This window comes from Dermacentor albipictus, chromosome 2, assembly GCF_038994185.2.
Source record: "Dermacentor albipictus isolate Rhodes 1998 colony chromosome 2, USDA_Dalb.pri_finalv2, whole genome shotgun sequence".
Classification (NCBI taxonomy): domain Eukaryota; kingdom Metazoa; phylum Arthropoda; class Arachnida; order Ixodida; family Ixodidae; genus Dermacentor; species Dermacentor albipictus.
In genome coordinates this window covers 119392284-119410784 of record NC_091822.1, presented here as the reverse complement: position 1 = coordinate 119410784, position 18501 = coordinate 119392284, and the positions used below count along the sequence as shown (strand labels likewise).

Here is an 18501-nt window from a genome sequence, read left to right as displayed (position 1 = left end):
CTGGTCTAGAGGGTGTTGGCTTCACAGGCTGCCGTTCGTGTAGTTTAAATCGTCGCCCGAGAACTCCGCGGCGCCGCGTCGTTCGTGCGGCGAGAATGTCGAGAAAAAGTGCACGTGGCCGGCGTCGGAAAGCTGCCGTTGTCCTCTCCCCGCGCGCGACAGGCACGCAGAGGTCACGCTTGTCGAGGAATAGACTTGAAAAGACTTCCGCGTAAACACCACCGAAAGACTACGGCGTAAGGATTTCCTTCTCTCTTTCTCTTTCGCCTCGAGACAACAGAAGTGACATGGCTATTTATGTCGCACATTGTACAAATGAAAAATCCCAAACACCGAAAGACTACGGTGTAAGTGTTGTTTATTTCGACTCCAGACACCAGAAGTATCGCGGATAAATATGGCGGACGCAGTACAATATGTCATGTACTCTGTCGCGGCTTTGAAGTAACGACTAGGCCAGGGATCCTCCAGGCGTTTCCCTGGGAACCGTCGTCTTCTGTCGTCTTCCCTAGGAGACTAGACTAGGCAATCTGATGACTATCAAGACTATCATGACCTTGTCAAGAGAGCTGAGCGAGCTACAAAAACCAACTTGATGCGACTATTTTCGGTTCATAAGCATTGCTATACTCTGAAGCATGACGTGACGACGAACTCGACAAGGCTGCCGCTCGCTGGTTCGTTCGGTTTTCTTATTAATGTGATTTCGATTATATATGGATACTCCAAGCGAATTTTTGTCGTTGCCGTGTGGTTCCGTATAATATTTGGGTATGCGTATGCTGTATGCCATGCCATGTTATGTGACATGCGGTATATGCGGGCTTGATGCCACACCATTCTATCACTAAAGTTGCTCATACGTTCTTTTACATTTCTGACAAAGTTATTCCTCGGAATTTTGAGAATGACAGTCCACAAACGACATGAAACAAAACACCGACAGCCACATGGCTTTTATCTTAAATATTCTCAGACTGAAATATTAGAAGCTCAAAACAATAACAAAGCTCAAACCTGAAAATTATACAATTTTACTGGCGCGGCCATGCAGCTACCTCCGGGACCGGCGCAGGAAAAAGGTTTAAAACATATCCGATACGGAAAAGTGCTGGTGAAGTCGCTGAGAAAGACGCTGGCTTTGATTGATTAACATAAATGAAATTCTCCAAAGGCAGGATCTAACAAAGGATCCCTAGCACAACAGTTCGTTTTTACTTAGCTTACGTTCACTTCAATTAATACTGCCACTACAGCTGCGAGTCTCATCCTTCGTGTTATATGCTAACATTTGCTATCGCATTCATTGCTTCGCCCTTATGGCTACACTGTGATATTTTTCGTTCCATTGGCTATTTCGGTCCATTGGCTGTTAGTCCGGTACGTGACCTTGCAGCTCAGGTAGATCATGCGATTCGGTGCCTTAGTGGAGCTAGATAACATCAGCTAAGCAGTTCTGGTAAGGGCGACGTATAAAGCGTTGAGCTTAAGCACCAAGCGGCAACCCCGTTATCACGTGATCCCTTGCCGGACCATATATGAGTGTGGAACATGCACCGAAGCGCGAATGCTGCAATGACAGTGCCGCCCCAGCGCTTCGTGCTTTCGACGCCTGCCTGCGTGGAACATTGGAAACACGACCTAAGAACCGCGCGCACGCTCCTCGCGTTTCAAAAGTGCATTTAGCGTGCTTTGTTTCGCACAATACGAGTTGATAAGCTTGGTATCTCACGTCGGCTGAAAACTTGCGTCACCTTCTTCTTGTTTTTTTTTTCCCCCGATCTTTCTTTCCATTTTTTCGTTCACCTTTCGCAAAATATGAGCTGCATAGTGAATGCTCTTGCAGTGCGGTATAAGCCGCAATGCACGGAACACGGACGTGTCACATGGCCGAGCGCATTACCTTTCGCGCGACTAACTCATAACGCCCACACACGGTCACTCGTTTCAAGGTCTCGTTTCACAGCACTGCCGAGAGTTTACGCACTGCCTGACAAGCTTTTGCACGAGAGAGAGAGAGAGAGAGTTAAAGGAACAGCAGGCGCGAGCAATTTTACACCAGAACAAGCTCAGCTGCGGGGGCGGAAAGTCGAAATATGAGCCAGCTGCGTACACAGTGAATGCAGGCCCTATCAGAGCCGAATGACCAAAATGAAGGAAAGAACACAGTGAGTACACGTATGTATACCGTATATAGAGGCGAGGGCGGTGCTTTGCAGAACCGAAGAGAGGCACACGGCGGCTTTTCGCGTTCGCTTCTTCGTCGTCTCGCGGCGAGGGATGCTGCCGCGCAGAGCTAGTTTTTGAAAAGACGCCGACAATGGGACCCAATTAGCCGGGACTAACGAACCCGCTTTGCGCCAGGTCGCCCTTTCAAAAGCAGAGACCATGATTACGCGCCGGCCCCTTGAGAAGCTGGAGAGAACTGGATACAAAGAATAAGGCAGACGGCGTATACACTTACAGAACAGTCTCGCTTTCAGAGACGGCACGGTGCGGTTGGCTCGAAAAGAAGACGAGAGCGCGAAAGGCGAGCGTCGACATCGGGCTACAGATATTGCGCCGCATGCAACTAAAATAGAGTGCTCGGCACGCTATAGTCTGGTGCAGTGCTTGTGGAAGGGGAGAGAGCGTGGACCACGCTGCACACGAGTAGGGAAAAAAAATATATCCGCCTCCACTCCACCTTGTGAAGTGGATGCACGGCGAAACTGCTGACGACGTTAGACAAGCACAGCCGACGTTAGACAAGTACCACCACCCCAACTCACGCTAGACAAGCACCACTACATCACAAATTAAGCGACGTTAGACAACCACAAACTGCTGATGTAATACTCTTATTTTCGTTACAGTTATAACGATGGCTTTGTGGTCGCTATGATACACGGCGATTTGGCGACCACCTCGGACACGTTTGCAGCCAAGACCAAATCGAGGCACGATCTGTGTACCACGTTGTTGGTTGCTTTGTATCGTTGAAGCACGAAAGTGCAAATTTTCCCTCTGAGTGGCCGCGGCCGCAAGGTGGCGGCACTGTTTTTCGGACAATGTTTGCCACAATGTAGATTACGGTCGCAGCACGCGCTTCGCGACAGATGCAACGGGCACATGCAACATGTACGTCACGCGCGCAAGCACGTGCGCGGAAGTGGTGCGTACATCTTCATTCTCGTAGGCCCTCCGCCAAGGACAAGTACCTTATTGAACTAACCTAATTTTTCAAATTGCGTGAGAATATTCGTAAAGTACGAGATACATAAAAGCTGCAGACATGATAAAGCTTCGGATTGTAATTCGAATATACGAGAAAGCATCATTCTGTTACGCGGAAACTGGAAGACAAAGCCACTTTCCAGCTACCGTTTGAGCTTTGTCTTGGTCGCCCGCTGCCGGTAGGTGGAGGCACTGTTTTTCGATGAGCACGAGCCGGCGAAAAATCTCTACAAACTAGAGGCTAACAGCTTCGCTGTGAGAAGTAGACGATGCTCACAGTCATGCATTGGTGTCAAGGGGTTAAACTCGTCGAAATACAACGCAGTCAGAAAGTTTGAAACTGAACCACTTCCTCCGACTATCTAAACAGCTATTCCACTTTGTTGCTCTCTACATGTAGTGCTGAACCATATCCTGAGCACACTTACACTTTTTTTATCTGATGTTTTTGTTTATCTCACGCATTTGCTTTTCTTTTCTTTTCTTTTATTTTGGTTGCGCCTGCTCTGACTGGTCCTCAAACAAGAGTGTATTTAAAATTAAAAAAAAAAGGAAGATCGAATATAGTATCTTCAACACACTTTTTCCCCCAAGCAACATGGCACGTACACCGGAGACACATTCATTTCATTCATAGCTATCCTGTTGTATGTGCGCGACAATGGGCTGACACCTTCTGGCTTGTAATCACCCCTTGACGCATCCGAATGACAACGCGTGCGACCCTGGGACGTACGTCGAATCGAGGGCATGCCGTCTTTTATGTGTAACGCGCGCTTTGTATACAGGCTACCCGTGATCCGAGTTGACCCGCACACCGCGCAGTGTCGCTGCGAACGCTTTCGAACCTTTGTCACGGACGCTCTGGTAGACCTGTAGCCTGGCGTATGCGTGATACCGTTACCGGAACACCGCAGAAGCGTAGCGGAACAGAAGCGCTGCTGGCGCAGGAACCTTGCAAGAGTTGTGTGAAACCAAATAACACAAAAAGTTGCCGCTGCGATGAATCGTTGTGTCTTGCTTAGCTGCAAGTGCAGTTTTCAACAGCGACACGATTTTCTGGCAATGGCCCAATGATCCTATCGTTCAACGAGCAGTTTACCTGTTCTCATTTGAAGGAGCACGGTCACGTATTTTTGAAGTTCTACACAGAAGTGCTACTACGCGCGTCTAGCACACAAAAAAGATGATGCATCGAAAGCATGGCGGTTGGCAAACGCCTATAGGCGGTTTTAATTTGATATGAAGGCGTGGTCTTAAAATACCGGTGCTGGTTTCATCGACGTAACCGTAACGTCATCACACAGGGCCACTGCTGGTGCAGCAATACGGCTAGAAATCTGGACGCCGCTCAGAAATTATCAAAAAATGCTCCGCGTTTTTCTTTTCCTTGTTTTTTTTTTTCCTGCACTCGCGTGTGCGGCCGTAGCGAAGCGGAGCAAGTCGGTGTATAGGGACGCCATAACGCACCTATGCCTCCTGTGAACCGAAAGCGCAGAAACACGTGATTTAGTCAATTGCTTACGGCACTCTGATCGCATTCTCCCTGCTTGTTCCGGGGCTTTGCATGTTCCAGTCCAAAGTCGGAGATGTCCTGTCGGTATGCTCATTTAATTGCCACGATCTAGCAGGATTATGTAGGTTCGCGTCGCCGCGAGTAGGTGTCGTCTCGTGCATATGTGTACTGCGTCGTCCACTCTTATAGAAGAAACACATTTACTAATACATATTCTGCTCAGTATAACTTCAGCAGCATTTGTTGCAGATCACGAGGAAGACGTGCTCAATCTATATAACTGCGTAAGCTTGCATACGAATGAGGCGTTGCTCCTAAATATGGACGATCATGCACACGAGAACACTTACAAAAAAAAAACACACACCCAAACACGCAGACACTTGCGATCGCAGTGACTGCGCGACTAGCACGACTCGAGCGAAGCGCGCCCGTCCCACTCCAGATCCCTTGGCCCGCGCAGCACAGTTTACGGGGCGAATAGGCCAAACCTATTCAACTTCCACACGCACGCACGCGTGCCCGTTCCAATGGGCCGACGTCGCTCTTTGCGCCCCGTTTCTCCGCCGCGTGAAAGGGACGAAAGAGAAAACGCGCGCGTGACCAGGGATATGGCGCGCCAAAAGGAATAGGACGCGCTGCGAAGCTGCATGCGCAAGCGGCGAGAACGACGCAGATATCGCCGCTTGATGGGCATGAATGGAAAAGCGACGACCCACACCATCTGGGCCAGCTCGCGCCAAAGCGTGACTCTCTGAACAGGTAGAGGGCTCGTGCAGGCGCTAGAGCCCAAGCTCTGTCGGCGTTTTGCGCAAAGGCTAGGCAGTCCTCTAGTCGAGGGTTCGACGAGAATTCGCCTGGTCATGACGTCAACGAAGTCACAGAGACCAAGGAACCCGTACCTTTCCTTTTCTTTTCCTTCCGGGAGCGGGTCCTGAGCCTTTCAAACATTGCAAGCGCGTGCGTAACCCTCTATTCTCGGGCCTTTTTCTCTGCTCAGAGAGCGAAAGAACAGGGGGCAGCCACAATAAGGCGAGATGGGAGCAGCGGCCGCAGTGGCGACCATCGCGTAGAATTTACCCGGGGTGCAGATATCCAACATCAGCGCGAAAAAGAAAAAAAACGGAGCAGCGGCAGAGGTGAGGGAGAAACAGGCAAAAGTAAGAAGGAAAGAATGAGTGAAAGTTAAAGCGGTGCACCCTCTTTCTCGCCTAGTTTCCCATTCCCTTTTTTCCCGCCGCATTCTTCGCAACCGTGTGCCGCGGAGTCCGGTCCTCCACGAAGCCCGGGGGCTTATACACTATACACCGCCCCTGTCCCGACTAAAGGACGCGATATATCAGCGGGATCGAGCGCTCTGCGTATAGCACCGGCGACGACGGCGGCGGTCGACCGTCGCCCGCCCTCTGCGGTGCGCTTGTCCGCGTAGCGAGAGCGGCGCGCCTCTGATGGAAGCTTTATAAATGACGCTCCGCCGACCTCTATATCCCACCTCCTCTCCCCCGCTGCCGGACTCGACCGACGTGGAGCGCGCTTCGCCGTCATCGTCTATATCGCCATTGTCCCTCGCAAGCGGCACTTCTGCGATTTCCGCGGTATAATACGCGCACGCCTCGACGCCTCCGGCTCGCTGCATCCACAAGTGTGCAGCCCCACCCCCCTGGGTTACTCAGAAAAAGAAAAAGAGCAAGTGATCGAGGTCTGCAGAAGTCCGCGAGGCGGATCAAGGTTAGAGAGCTTGCCCTCTAACTATAACTTCAATTAAACCATTATTCCGAGAAACTGACATCTTGGGAACGAACAGAAATCGAAATGGCATGCGCGAGCTAATGGAAGCGTACCATAAAACAAACAAACAAAAAATGTTTCCGACTGCATCAGTGAAATTTCAGCAATACTTTACGATTCTTATGTGAGCTTCTTCGACAACTGGTAGATACTCATTATGCATTGATTGTTGTAATTCGCGGAAGTCGAGATCAGCATAAAGCTGCAGCTGTCCGGGCCACTCCGTATTGTTTCGAATAAACGCAGTCTGGTGGTACTAAAACGATACATAGAAAAACTACTTACGAATAGCACAGGCAACACACCATGCGCGAGTTGTAGTTTGTGTATCGTTCTGAAGATGTTTTCGGTATCGTTTTTTTTTTTTTTGCTATAAGAAATAGTGTTCATCCGAAACTCTGTGCGCATATTTCCAAACCAATGTATTGGCCGCGAGATCGAGCGGAGTCGCCACCTCGCGAACACTGACTGAACCACGCACAGCGTGGATATTTTATGGTCATTCCAAGCGGAGCGTTTTACTCCATGGCAGGAGGCTTGAATACATCGCTACAGGCAAAAAGCCTGACACTGCATAGTATTTGCCACTGCCGCATGCAAGCCAAAAACCAAGTGGACAAGTCAAGCACAAACATTCAATTGTAGGATTTAACGCCCCCGAAACTGCAGATTGGTTTATACGAGGGATGCCGCAATCGTAGAGCTCCGGATTATTTTTCGGCAACCTGTGCTTCTTTCAAGGTGCGCACAAATCTGTAACTACACGAGCATGCCCCGCATTTGTCGCCACTCAAGCCTACCGCCTCCGCGGCCGGGAAACAAATCCGCACCCCGGCGGTGTTCAGCAGCAGAACCGCCACAGCCCACTGAACGCACCGCGGTGGTAGTGCTGAGATCCAAGATGCGTTTTAATTTAATAGCAGTCGCGACGAAGATATCAAAATGTTAGAGATAAGCGAGAGAATGCCGAGAAATTTTGTGACGCAAGGTGACAGAAGTCAGGGTATGGAAGAAAGTCGGAAGCTTCTCCGTCGGTGGTGTGATACGTCGTCGGCAGCCGCAGCAGGTCTCCTTCAGCACCTACACGTCTGCACGCATGCATGGAGCTCCGGGGCAACGAAAAGTTCCACAGAGGCCCCAGATTGCGACCCGAAGATTCTCTGTTCACGTTCTCGCTCTAAAAAATTTTAACAAAGACTAAAGTACGCTGCGAGCAACGACATTCTACGCGTGAAAGCCTGATTTACATCCGCTTAATTAGCTCACTTAATTTTGTTCGGTTTTTTTGTTGTTGTTAAAACGTATGAAGAGCAATAAGACTGTTTTCGCTTTGTGTACAGGTATCGTTGTTACAGTGTTGCAATGAACGCTTCTGCTCATCGTGCTGCATACGGTAGCTTGGCCTCTCAGGCACTTGTAGCCTTTAGCCAAATGACCCCTAGTCGATTATGCAAATTGCCTTAAATAAATTCAACAACAACAACAACACATATGCACTAAGCACCCAGATGCAGCGTCCTGACGTCAGCATTTCTAGCCGTCGTGTGTTGGGGCGCATTTCCCGCGATCCGGAATCTCGGGTGTTTGCACACACTGCACAGAGGAGACTAAATCTAGATTATCAGGCAGGCGAACTAATGACCTCCAGGCCAAAAATGGAAGGGCCCGCAGTGAGCTACCGTGCTGGGAGAAACACTCGCCCTCGGCCCGACAACGTCCAGAGCCACGCAGAGCCTCCTGCGTCCGTCAGACGAGAGTAATCCGGCCGTGGGGACCTAAAGGTTCTACCACACATCGCCAGCAGCTCTGCGGACGAGAAAAGGATCTGCAGATCCTTTCTTCCTACGCGGTTCCCTGCTCCGCCTTCTCGTAACGAGATATTCGCGCCACTGGGGCTCTCTCTCTCTCTCTCTCTCTCTCTCTCTCTCTCTCTCTCTCTCGGCAGCGCCCGCCGTTCCTCGGCCGATAAGCACTCGGCTATACATGTGCCGACCCACTGGCGTGGGGCGTTCCACGGCAGCGCCGATTGACGGGCCTTCCATTATAGAAGAAGTGCGGAGGTGGAGATGGCTGAGGCTCCGAACCCTTCCTTCCTTAGTCCTATACGCGGTATATACGGCGACAAGGCTGATATAGCTGCGAGGGAGCTTCTCCGCAGCCCACATCCCAGTCGGATTAGCTCCAGTTAATCCCGAAGCAGGTCCTTCACCGCAGAGTTCCTTATAATAGTTGTACGTGCCCGCTGCGACTTCTTGTGTCTCGCTGAGATCGCGTTTCCCTCGATCGCCGACTATACTGGCCGACACTGCCGGCCAGAATTTGTGATATCGAAGGCGCGTAAATTATAGGCTTAGAGAACACCGCGCGCGTGTAGAAGCAACAGTATACGGCAAGAACATATACACACACATAGCTGATCACTGTCGGAGATTTCGGTGCAGCCCGCTTTGTGATAGTACGCGTGTCCACATACACGTCAGTTTGAATCAGAACCTAGCAGATTGGTTTTACAGACATTTAGCTTGAAAAAATAGACATATATAAGAGTGATAACTGCATTATAGCACAAGTATACCAAAAGAAAGAAATGGAGTGTCTTAGCGAATGAGAGGCACGCATGCGCGCGCTAATGATGCTTTGTTACGGCTGTTTCAGTTGCGCATATATGTACGACTGAAACAGCCATAACAACGCGAACAGGAAAGCAAGCAAAGTGCAAGAAGCAAGCAAAAAATCAGACACCTTAAGCGCTGTACTACAGTAAAGCGCGTAAGGTAAAGTGAAGCTATAAAGCAAAGTATAAAGTGAAGTAAGCTTAAGCTATAGTAAAGCGCCTAAAACGACTTTAACAGAAAGAGTGTAAGAGTGGGTTTGAGTATTAATATGCAGAAGACAAATATAATGATGAATAGCCGGACAAAGGAACAATAGGTCGGCATCGCCAGTCAGCGCCTAGAGTATGTGAAGGGGTATGTTTACCTAGGTCAATTAATCACAGGGAACCCTGATCATGAGAAGGAAATTCATAGAAGAATAAAAATCGGTTGGATCGCATACGGCAAAGATTGCCAGCTCCTGACTGGACGCTTACCATTATCATCGAAAAGGAAGGTGTACAATCAGTGCATTCTACCGATGCTCACATACGGGACAGAAGCGTGGAGACAAAGAAGCTCGAAAGCAAATTAAGGACCACGCAACGAGCAATGTAACGAAGAATGTTATAGGCGTAACGTTAAGAGACAGGAAGAGAGCGATGTGGATCAGAGAGCAAACGGGTATACACGATATTCTGATTGACATTAAGAGAAAGAAACGGAGCTGGGCAGGTCATGTAATGCGTGTGTTAGATAACCGGTGGACCATTAGCGTTACATAATTGGTGCCAAGAGAAGGGAAGCGTCGCCGAAGACGGCAGAAGAGACTCGGTGGGGTGATGAAATTAGGAAATTCGCGGGCGCTATAGTTGGAATCGGTTGGCGCAGTACAGGGGAAATTGGAAATCGCAGGGAGAGGCCTTCGTCCTGTAGTGGACATAAAAAAGTATGATGATGATGATGACGACGACGACGACGACGACGATAGTAAAGCGCTTAAGTTCCTTTTTTTCTTTTTTTCTTTTGCGTTGGCTACACAAATCAAAAACTGTTTGCCATGTTGATAGCTGATCTGCGCGGCACTCACAAACCAGAACCAGTGCGACGCGTCCGTGAATCCCATTTTCGCGATGGCGCTGTTTAGCTCTTCGCACAGCGCTCGCAGCGCGCACGGGCCCTTGTAACGAACGAACAGGGTAAAAAGACAGAGGGCAAGGAAGTGCGCTGCAGCCTCATCAGCCTCACTCGACGGCCTGATCATCATCACTATGAGAATCTTGCAGCCTTCTTCGCGTCTCGTATCTCGCACGCACGTGATTTAGTATTCTGCCTCATCTCCCTCGATCCTGTCCGCAACTGATACGCATTCAATCCGAATCTCACGAATCGAATTCTCTCGTTCCCCAGTGTAGGGATGCAGCGATCCCTACACTGGGCATCGCTGCATCCCCATTCGTGAAACGCCCCTCCAAGATATACCAGTCCCGCAAACGCGCGCCCGTGCTGCGGCCATACGCGAGAACCGTTAGCGTGGAAGGAAACGCCGTTCTCCCTTATCCGGCGAGGCCATTCCCGTGGTATCAATGCCCCGTATCTATTCCCCGGAGGAGCCACCATTCGTCTTGCGGATCTTTCGTCTTCCTCCGCCCAGTTTCCGGTCCCGCATATCGCTTCCCCTTTTGATCCCCCAAGAAAGGAGCCATCCCGCATCGTCATCGCGTGTACGCCGCCTGGATTTGTCCCTAGATATACCTCGACGGCTCGCCTGCATACACGCAGCGAGTGAACGCACGCACCGCAAATGGTGCGAACAGTTTGCCTAGACGAACCGCGAGGCGCTGCGGACCGATGCCACCGCTGCCGTCCGGGTCCGCTCCGAACCTTGGCTGTTTCTCCTCCCATACCACCCGTGCACCGTCCTCTATACTCTGTCCGGTCATTTATCTGCGTCCTCTCTTTTGCCACACTAACCCTCTCACAAAGCCGACCCAAAGCCACGACAGGGATGTTCCTCCCCCCCCTCCTTCCCTTTCGGTCCCCGTTTCTCAGCTCTTCGTCCAATCGCCGACGCACGGTCCATTTCTCCTGATTTGCCAGTGCCCGTATAGCCGCGGAGGCAGGCAGACCCAGGTCCCTCAACCCTTCCGCCGACTACGCATCGCTCATTTCTTTCAATTTATCTGTTTTTCAGGTCGCAGTGCTTTTGCCAAATGACCCTCCTGCGACTCTTCTATCACCCAGGTTCCTTACAGTCGAGTTTGCTCTCTTTCGTTTCCATGTATCTGACTTGGCGAGTGCGGGCCGTTGTCAACTGAGGTCGAATCGGCTTCTTCCACACTGGACCTCGCACTACGAACAACGAATGTAAAGGTGAGGCAAACGACCACCTACAAGGCGCGGGTCATTAGTGCCGCGGAATAATCTGGGCATGCCCACTCCCCTCGCTTCGTAACTTTTCAGAACAAGATAGAATGGGAAACTGACGGGAAAAATCAAAAACAAGGTACAAATCTAAAATTGTCCCCCCCCCCCTACTCGCCTGCACCCCCCCCCCACACACACGAACACTACGTATAGTGTGCATAGTAAACGCTTGCTCCGCACACATAGGCAGGGAAGGACTTCAACTTTACCGCGGACATCGCATGCCAAACCTTTTGCGGGCAAATGTATGTCACGGTGCACGCAGGCGGCATCCAGCAGGCACGGTCTTATACACGAAAATATTTTATATTGTACGGCCTTCACGCCAACACTTTTTACTATTTATTTTCAGTACTTTGAGAAGACCACCTCATCCCCGCTCCTGTCTCTCTTTGGCATTAGTCGTCCTCTCGCCACAAAACCCCATCAATCATGCCATACTTAACGCCACCAAGCACGTATTCCTCGGGTCAATATTTCTCGCTCCCCGTCAGGCATCCACAGCTGACATCGGCTTTACACACACACACACACACACACACACACACACACATATATATATATATATATATATATACACGCACGCACAACGCTCACGTAAGTCGCACAGAAATCCGAAAAGTGATGAATGTTTCAAGTGTAAGGCCTGCAATATGGCACACAGAAGGCCTTATAGGACCCACACGACTTTCCCCCATCCGTCTAGTCCTCAAAAACCACCGAAACAACGGGGCCGTATATTGTACACGGCACCGATCGTCACGGACGCCCCCCCCCCCCCCCCCCCCCCCAGCCGCAATTAAAAGGCAAGCACACGCGTCGCACTCTTTTTCATCGTCTCGGTCACACACGACGCGCCCTCGATGCGATTCCGGGACACCAGGACCGCTTCGGAGAACCCTGCTACTTGCTCCGGCGACGCCGTATTTCACCCGTCCCATCATTAACCGGCTTCCTGCCGCCCACTATACCTCCATGCCTATTTCCTTCCAGAGGAGCTTCCATCCTGTAAGGAACATCCCAAGGAGGACCGCACCCTCTCTTCCCAGCCCACGTGCTCTTTTCCTATCTGGTCTAGGGACACGTCCCGATTCGTCCCGCGTTCGCTCCTGTCCCCGCTGCGTACACCCCCCCGCCGGTCGCATACACCCAGTGCTGCATGCGTTCGCTTCTTTCTTTTGTCTCGGCCCGTTCCCGGCAGTCGGCGCACGGAGAAGGGTCATCCATCTGTCTGTCCCGGATTTGGGGATCTCTCCCAACTCATTTCCTGGTCTACCCTCCTGCCGCGTTCCTCCCCTCATCCTGCTTTTCCTTGCCTCTTCCGCCGTTTCTGCCATCTCACCGCATTTCTTATTTCTCTTTCCTAAAGTTACCACTTGACACCCCCGCCTCTTCCTTCTTCCTTAATGCTTAGCGAGCGTCCTTGTTTGCTTCTTGCGCGGGAAAGGAAAGAAACTTGACGCCTGGCAGTGCAGGCACATATAACGCGCGAATAACAGAGTGGACGATTGGAGAATAAGAAAGAAACGGGCGTACGCCGAGGGAAACGGGTGTCGGGCGATTGCAGCGACGCGCTATACGCCACATGCTATAGTGCGTAGCGTAAAGTTTTGTGCAGCTACTACTGCACAACGAGCACGTGAATGTGTGCTGCCCATATCGAACTCACTATAACGGCGCCTCGTTCTTCGGTACGCTTTCTCGTGTACATTACGACCGGCGACGCTATAACACGGACATCGATTCCATTATTCAGAATCGTGAGAAAGAAAGAAAGAAAGAAAGAAAGAAAGAAAGAAAGAAAGAAAGAAAGAAAGAAAGAAAGAAAGAAAGAAAGAAAGAAAGAAAGAAAGAAAGAAAGAAAGAATAGACTACACAGTGTGGACGTACACAAACACAAATACAGCGCACGCCAAAAAGCATCTCAAATGACTGGATGCGAGGTAGTCGACCTGTGATCCCTAGAATCGTCGTCGTATCCGCACACTGAACAACCGGAAGGAAAGGGGAATGGCATGAACATGCCACGGGAAATGCGTCCTAATCAGTTTGTTCGCCCCTCATCACTCACTGAAGCTGTCCCGAAGTATCACTGATAGCCTCTCCATTAAGTACATGGTGCGAACCGATCTGATATTGTTACATAATACGGCACATAGCGCAAAAAGAAAAAAAATGGGATAAAATATTAAGGGAAGCGATACGGATGATAGAGCTAGGGCCCGTGACGACCGTTCCCTCAACCTTTTGTCCCATTTTTGCTTTGTTTGCTCTTTATGTCGTCATACCAACGAGCCCGGCCAACGACTGTTTTGTAATATTGTTAGTCACGCGGAACCTTACCAATAATGAACCTTCAGCTAAAAGATAACGTGTACGGCGCGCCGCCCGCTCACACAGATGTCAGGAAGCAAATAGCTGTAAGCTGCAGATAGCTCTAGAGAGGCCCGAGCAAGCATACATTTCCTTGTTGGCTGCATTTGCCATTCCCCTCTCTCATTTAATTTTATTATTATTTGTACGGCAAATTATTGATCGTATGATTGATTGATTGATTGATTGATTGATTGATTGATTGATTGATTGATTGATTGATTGATTGATTGATTGATTGATTGATTGCATGTGTAGGTAATTGCTGCGCGAAGCAGACAGTGCTAAGAGCCGCAGTAAACACGCGCTCTCTCTTCTAGCGAGGCCAACAGAGAGCGCACGTTCGAATTCCACTGCACACAACTGTGTCGAAAATTGGCCTCGGACCGCAGGAAGGGTTTGCGTAGAAGCGCCAATTCCTCGCCTCCCATTTCTTCTTCCCTTGCTTGTGTGAGCGAGAAAAAAAACATCTTTAAACGAAGTTCCTCGGTGCACGACAAGAACAAACCAGCACTAATAAATCAATATGAAATGAAGGGGGAAAAAAGACAACTCAAGATGAAAGAAGGTCGGATATAAAGACAAATTATACCTACCGGAAGGGTCGCAATGGCCGACAGAGAGTAATGCTTCGCGGGGGAGGAGAGGCCGAAAGAAAACTTCCGAGTCGAATCGGCAACTTATCTTTCCTATGGAGTATATATACCACCTCATTTTGTTGTTTCGTTTTCGTCTTCCTCTTCTTCTTGGTATAAACTTTTTTAAAACAGGGTTGAAGTACCTCAGACAGGCTGGCCAACGTTTCGATAGGTGGACCTATCTTCGTCAAAGGCGGCCTCGTCATCCTCGGCGTGTTAGTTTTAAAGGGTTAGTGCAGTGACGTCACGTGCGGGTGTTGTCGCTGGCGGCTGGTTTTAAAGAGAGAGATTACAAGAGGGAACAGGCGCTGCCGTCCGACGTCTGTGAGCCTCATTCTCAAGACGAAGGGACAAGAGCGTGAGAGTGGGCACGCGGGGAGGAAAGAAAAGAAATAGAAGCAGAAAAAAGGGGAAAAGAAGGGAAAAAAAAAGCAGGGGGGTGCCAGGGCCGTACCAAGACACAACAAAGGGGGGGGGGGGTGAAAGAAAAAGAAAGAGAAAAATGAAATCTTTAAGAAATACGGGGGCTTGGGAGCGTGTTGGGGATGCGAAGGGTTAGGAGGTAATCCGGGGGAGTCGTTGGCGGCATGTTTTTGAGGCATTAGAACGGCCGGTCAAGCAATAGGTCGAGTAATTTTGAAATAGTTAAGGTGGCGACGGGGAGTCTGCGGTGCAATGGTGGGTTGACTGAAAGGCAGCGGCATGGTCTTTCAAGGGGCACTGCCCCACGCGCTTAACGTAGGTGTCGTTACGGCGGCATCCAGAAGGCGATGGTTGAGGCGCCGAAGAAGGCATATTGACTTCGGAATGTGTTGTCGAGGGGGTTTAAAAAAAAAAGGACTAAAAAAGGGGTAAGGGGGAAGGGGGGGGCGAAATCGGTATAGCAAACAGGAGGGCGACGCGTGCAGAAGCGGGCGCGGGCAAGTGTACATGGAAGAAGGGGATCGTAGTACACTTGGTATAGACGTAAAATCCTGAAAGAGTACATTAAATTGATTGGTGTCTTGGTGTCTTCCAGTGTCCCCTCGCTATCTCTTATACATCCCGGTGCCTTGCTTATGTTTGCTTTCCTTTACCTGGCAGCAATCCCAGCGAAACTGTCCCGAACGTGAGCGTCGTAGAAATAGGGCAGAAACCTAACGCGTACACAGGCGTGGCGCCAGAACCGTAACGCGACCTTCTCAAAGGTATCTAACGACAACGTTATACTAAAACTATAACGACACTCCTGAAGCTGACAGCTCGCCGCATAAAGTGCAGTAACCCTGAGCAGAAATTTCGTAATGCAGCTGAAAAAAGCTATTATTATTATTATTATTATTATTATTATTATTATTATTATTATTATTATTCAGAGTCCACGTACTGTGTGAATCATATTTATGCGAAGCATTTTGCAGGTAGCTGACTATCTAGCATTGTTTGGGGTTCCGCGAAGCGTTATCAGGTGGACTAACGTGTTTGCGTGAGACGAGCAGTTGTGTTTGTGACGCGAGCGTTTGGTTGAACATGGCAACAAGACGACGACAGTGACGACGATAGTGACAACGATCCCATGACGGCGACCGCAGTATTTCCACTCCCGCCGTTTGATGCGAGCTTACGACGCGGCGATAGTTAAATTGGTTTCTACACAGGCACTGGACGGGGGAACGCGAAGCGAACGCGGACTGCAACGTCATCTACGGCTAAGCTTTATACGATCGTACATACTTATGTCTGTGTACCGTGTTCTACGTTAAATAGACGGTGCCATTTGTACTTCGGCGAAGGGACGTTAAAACCTGTTCTACCTGGGCCGATCACGAAGGCGGTACAATGTGGTCGCAGATGATTATACAAATCGTTAGCTGCATGCTACGAGGAAACAATCGGGAAGTGCGGGCCGGTCATGAAGGCGGTGCAGTCTAGCACAGCGTCTCTTAACGTAGCTTAACGTAGCTTAACGTAGGAATGCACGAGACGCACGTGCCAAACCTCTCGAAGAGCTGTAGTTGGCCTTGGCATGAGAGAAGTACATGGGTGAGATCGTGGCCTAACGGTTAGGCATCGGGCTACCGTGCTGGAAGACAGAGGTTCTAGCGCACAGCTGGTCACTCGTTTCTGCTTACTGCAGGAGCCCGAAACTGATCGAGACTAGGAACCTACTTACCAAAAAAATGCCTCGAATGAGGCAAACAATGCTTTAAAAATTATGGGGTTTTACGTGCCAAAACCACTTTCTGATTATGAGGCACGCCGTAGTGGGGGACTCCGGAAATTTCGACCACCTGGGGTTCTTTAACGTGCACCTAAATCTGAGTACACGGGTGTTTTCGCATTTCGCCCCCATCGGAATGCGGAAGCCGTGACCGGGATGCGAACCCGCGACCTCGTGCTCAGCAGCCCAACACCATAGCCACTGAGCAACCCAAACAATGCTTTGAATAATAATAATAATAATAATAATAATAATAATAATAATAATAATAATAATAATAATAATAATAATAATTGAGCCAAATGTTTAATAGAGCCTAGGAACAGCTACGGAGCCTTCGTACTGGCGTACTCAAAAAGCAATACGCAAGCCAAAATGTACAGAGAGGACAGATGTGGTAAATAAAACAATGCGAGATAGACGAACTAATATGGAAAAACAAATAGAATAGAGGAGGCGGGCGTAAAAGGGAGCCACACACACACACAAATATATATATATATATATATATATATATATATATATATATATATATATATATATATATATATATATATATATATATATATATATATATATATATATATATATATATATATATATTCGTTCATTCGTTCGTCTTTCAAATCTCCTCGTAACTTCACTCTCAGGCTGAATTGCCGAGGCGCGTCGCGAGCGCTATTTTCTTCACTTGCGCATAACTACACAAGCCCTCGACAATCGAGCGCGTTCGTATAATCGTTAACAGTTCACGACGACGACAGCGAAAGAAAGAGGCCGGGAGGAGAATCGACTTCTCGCGAAAGAGCTCGCGCTTACAAGCGCCAGAACCCCGATTCGACACGCGGCGTCAGCCTATGTAGCCCTTCGCTCGAGGTCCTCGGCGGAGCGATATAAGCAGATCGAATTGCCCATTCGATCTCAATCACCGGCGGCGCGCAAAATAGCCACAGGCAATATGCGCAACCCCGTCGCGATATACCCGCTCCCCCGATAAACGCGACACTTCTGTCATCAACGTTATAAAGCACTGGCCCCGAGCTCGCCTTATAACCATCTCGGCTCCACCGCTAATGAGCCCGCACATCGCGTGGCATCCCGGCCGCGCGTGTGACACGCTCGATGGCGCTCGGTCTTCTCGCGGCCGAAAAAAAAAAAGTAATAATGAAGCCACATTGGCGCTGCGGCGCGTTATTATACTAGGAAGCCCCGAGCTGGTTCGCAATTTGTAAACAAAGGCGTCGAGTCCAATGAAGCCGCGAGGCGAGTCGCGGGCCGTTCCGGCCGAGGAAGAACAATGTACAGATGCATAACGGTTGGATTAAAGCACCGCCATGTACACCCTGCATGTACGTGCATTCGCTCCGCGAGAAACACGAGGAAAAGAAAGGGAGGCACGGACAGAGCGCGGCGACGCACTTCCGCCTCGCCTTCGTCGCACGAACGTATAGTTCCGTGCAGTAGTTCCACGTATACTTGCGCATGGGAGCACGAACTTCCAGCCCTTGTTTCTCACAAAAGTGTGTATCATACAAGGTTTTCTAAAACAATTACTATAGGGAGAACTCTGGCCCTAGTGTGCAGGGGAATTGCAAACATCGCAGTTAAGCCAGCGTGGGAGCGATGAGCGGTACATGGATTTGCATAATGGCAAAGCTTGTTCGTTGTGCCTTCAAACGGCTGCATCGCTTTGAAATTCGATCGTTTTTCAACAACATAACGCGGCAGAAAATGTCACGATCCTTAATG

The 18501-nt window shown here is 49.6% G+C and overlaps 1 protein-coding gene across 4 annotated transcripts in view; it reads right to left on the bottom strand.

Moving 5' to 3' along the window:
• The window catches only part of Tpst (tyrosylprotein sulfotransferase), a 498993-nt gene that overhangs the window by 420037 nt on the left and 60455 nt on the right, over window positions 1-18501 (bottom strand). Inside the window, exon 1 of one of the 4 annotated variants that reach the window (XM_065452604.2) lies at window positions 2465-2481. The exons of the other annotated variants lie outside the window; for them this stretch is intronic. The gene's annotated coding sequence lies outside the window, so the exon portion shown is untranslated. Of the gene's footprint in view, window positions 1-2464; window positions 2482-18501 lie in introns of those variants that run through there. 4 annotated transcript variants of the gene reach the window in all.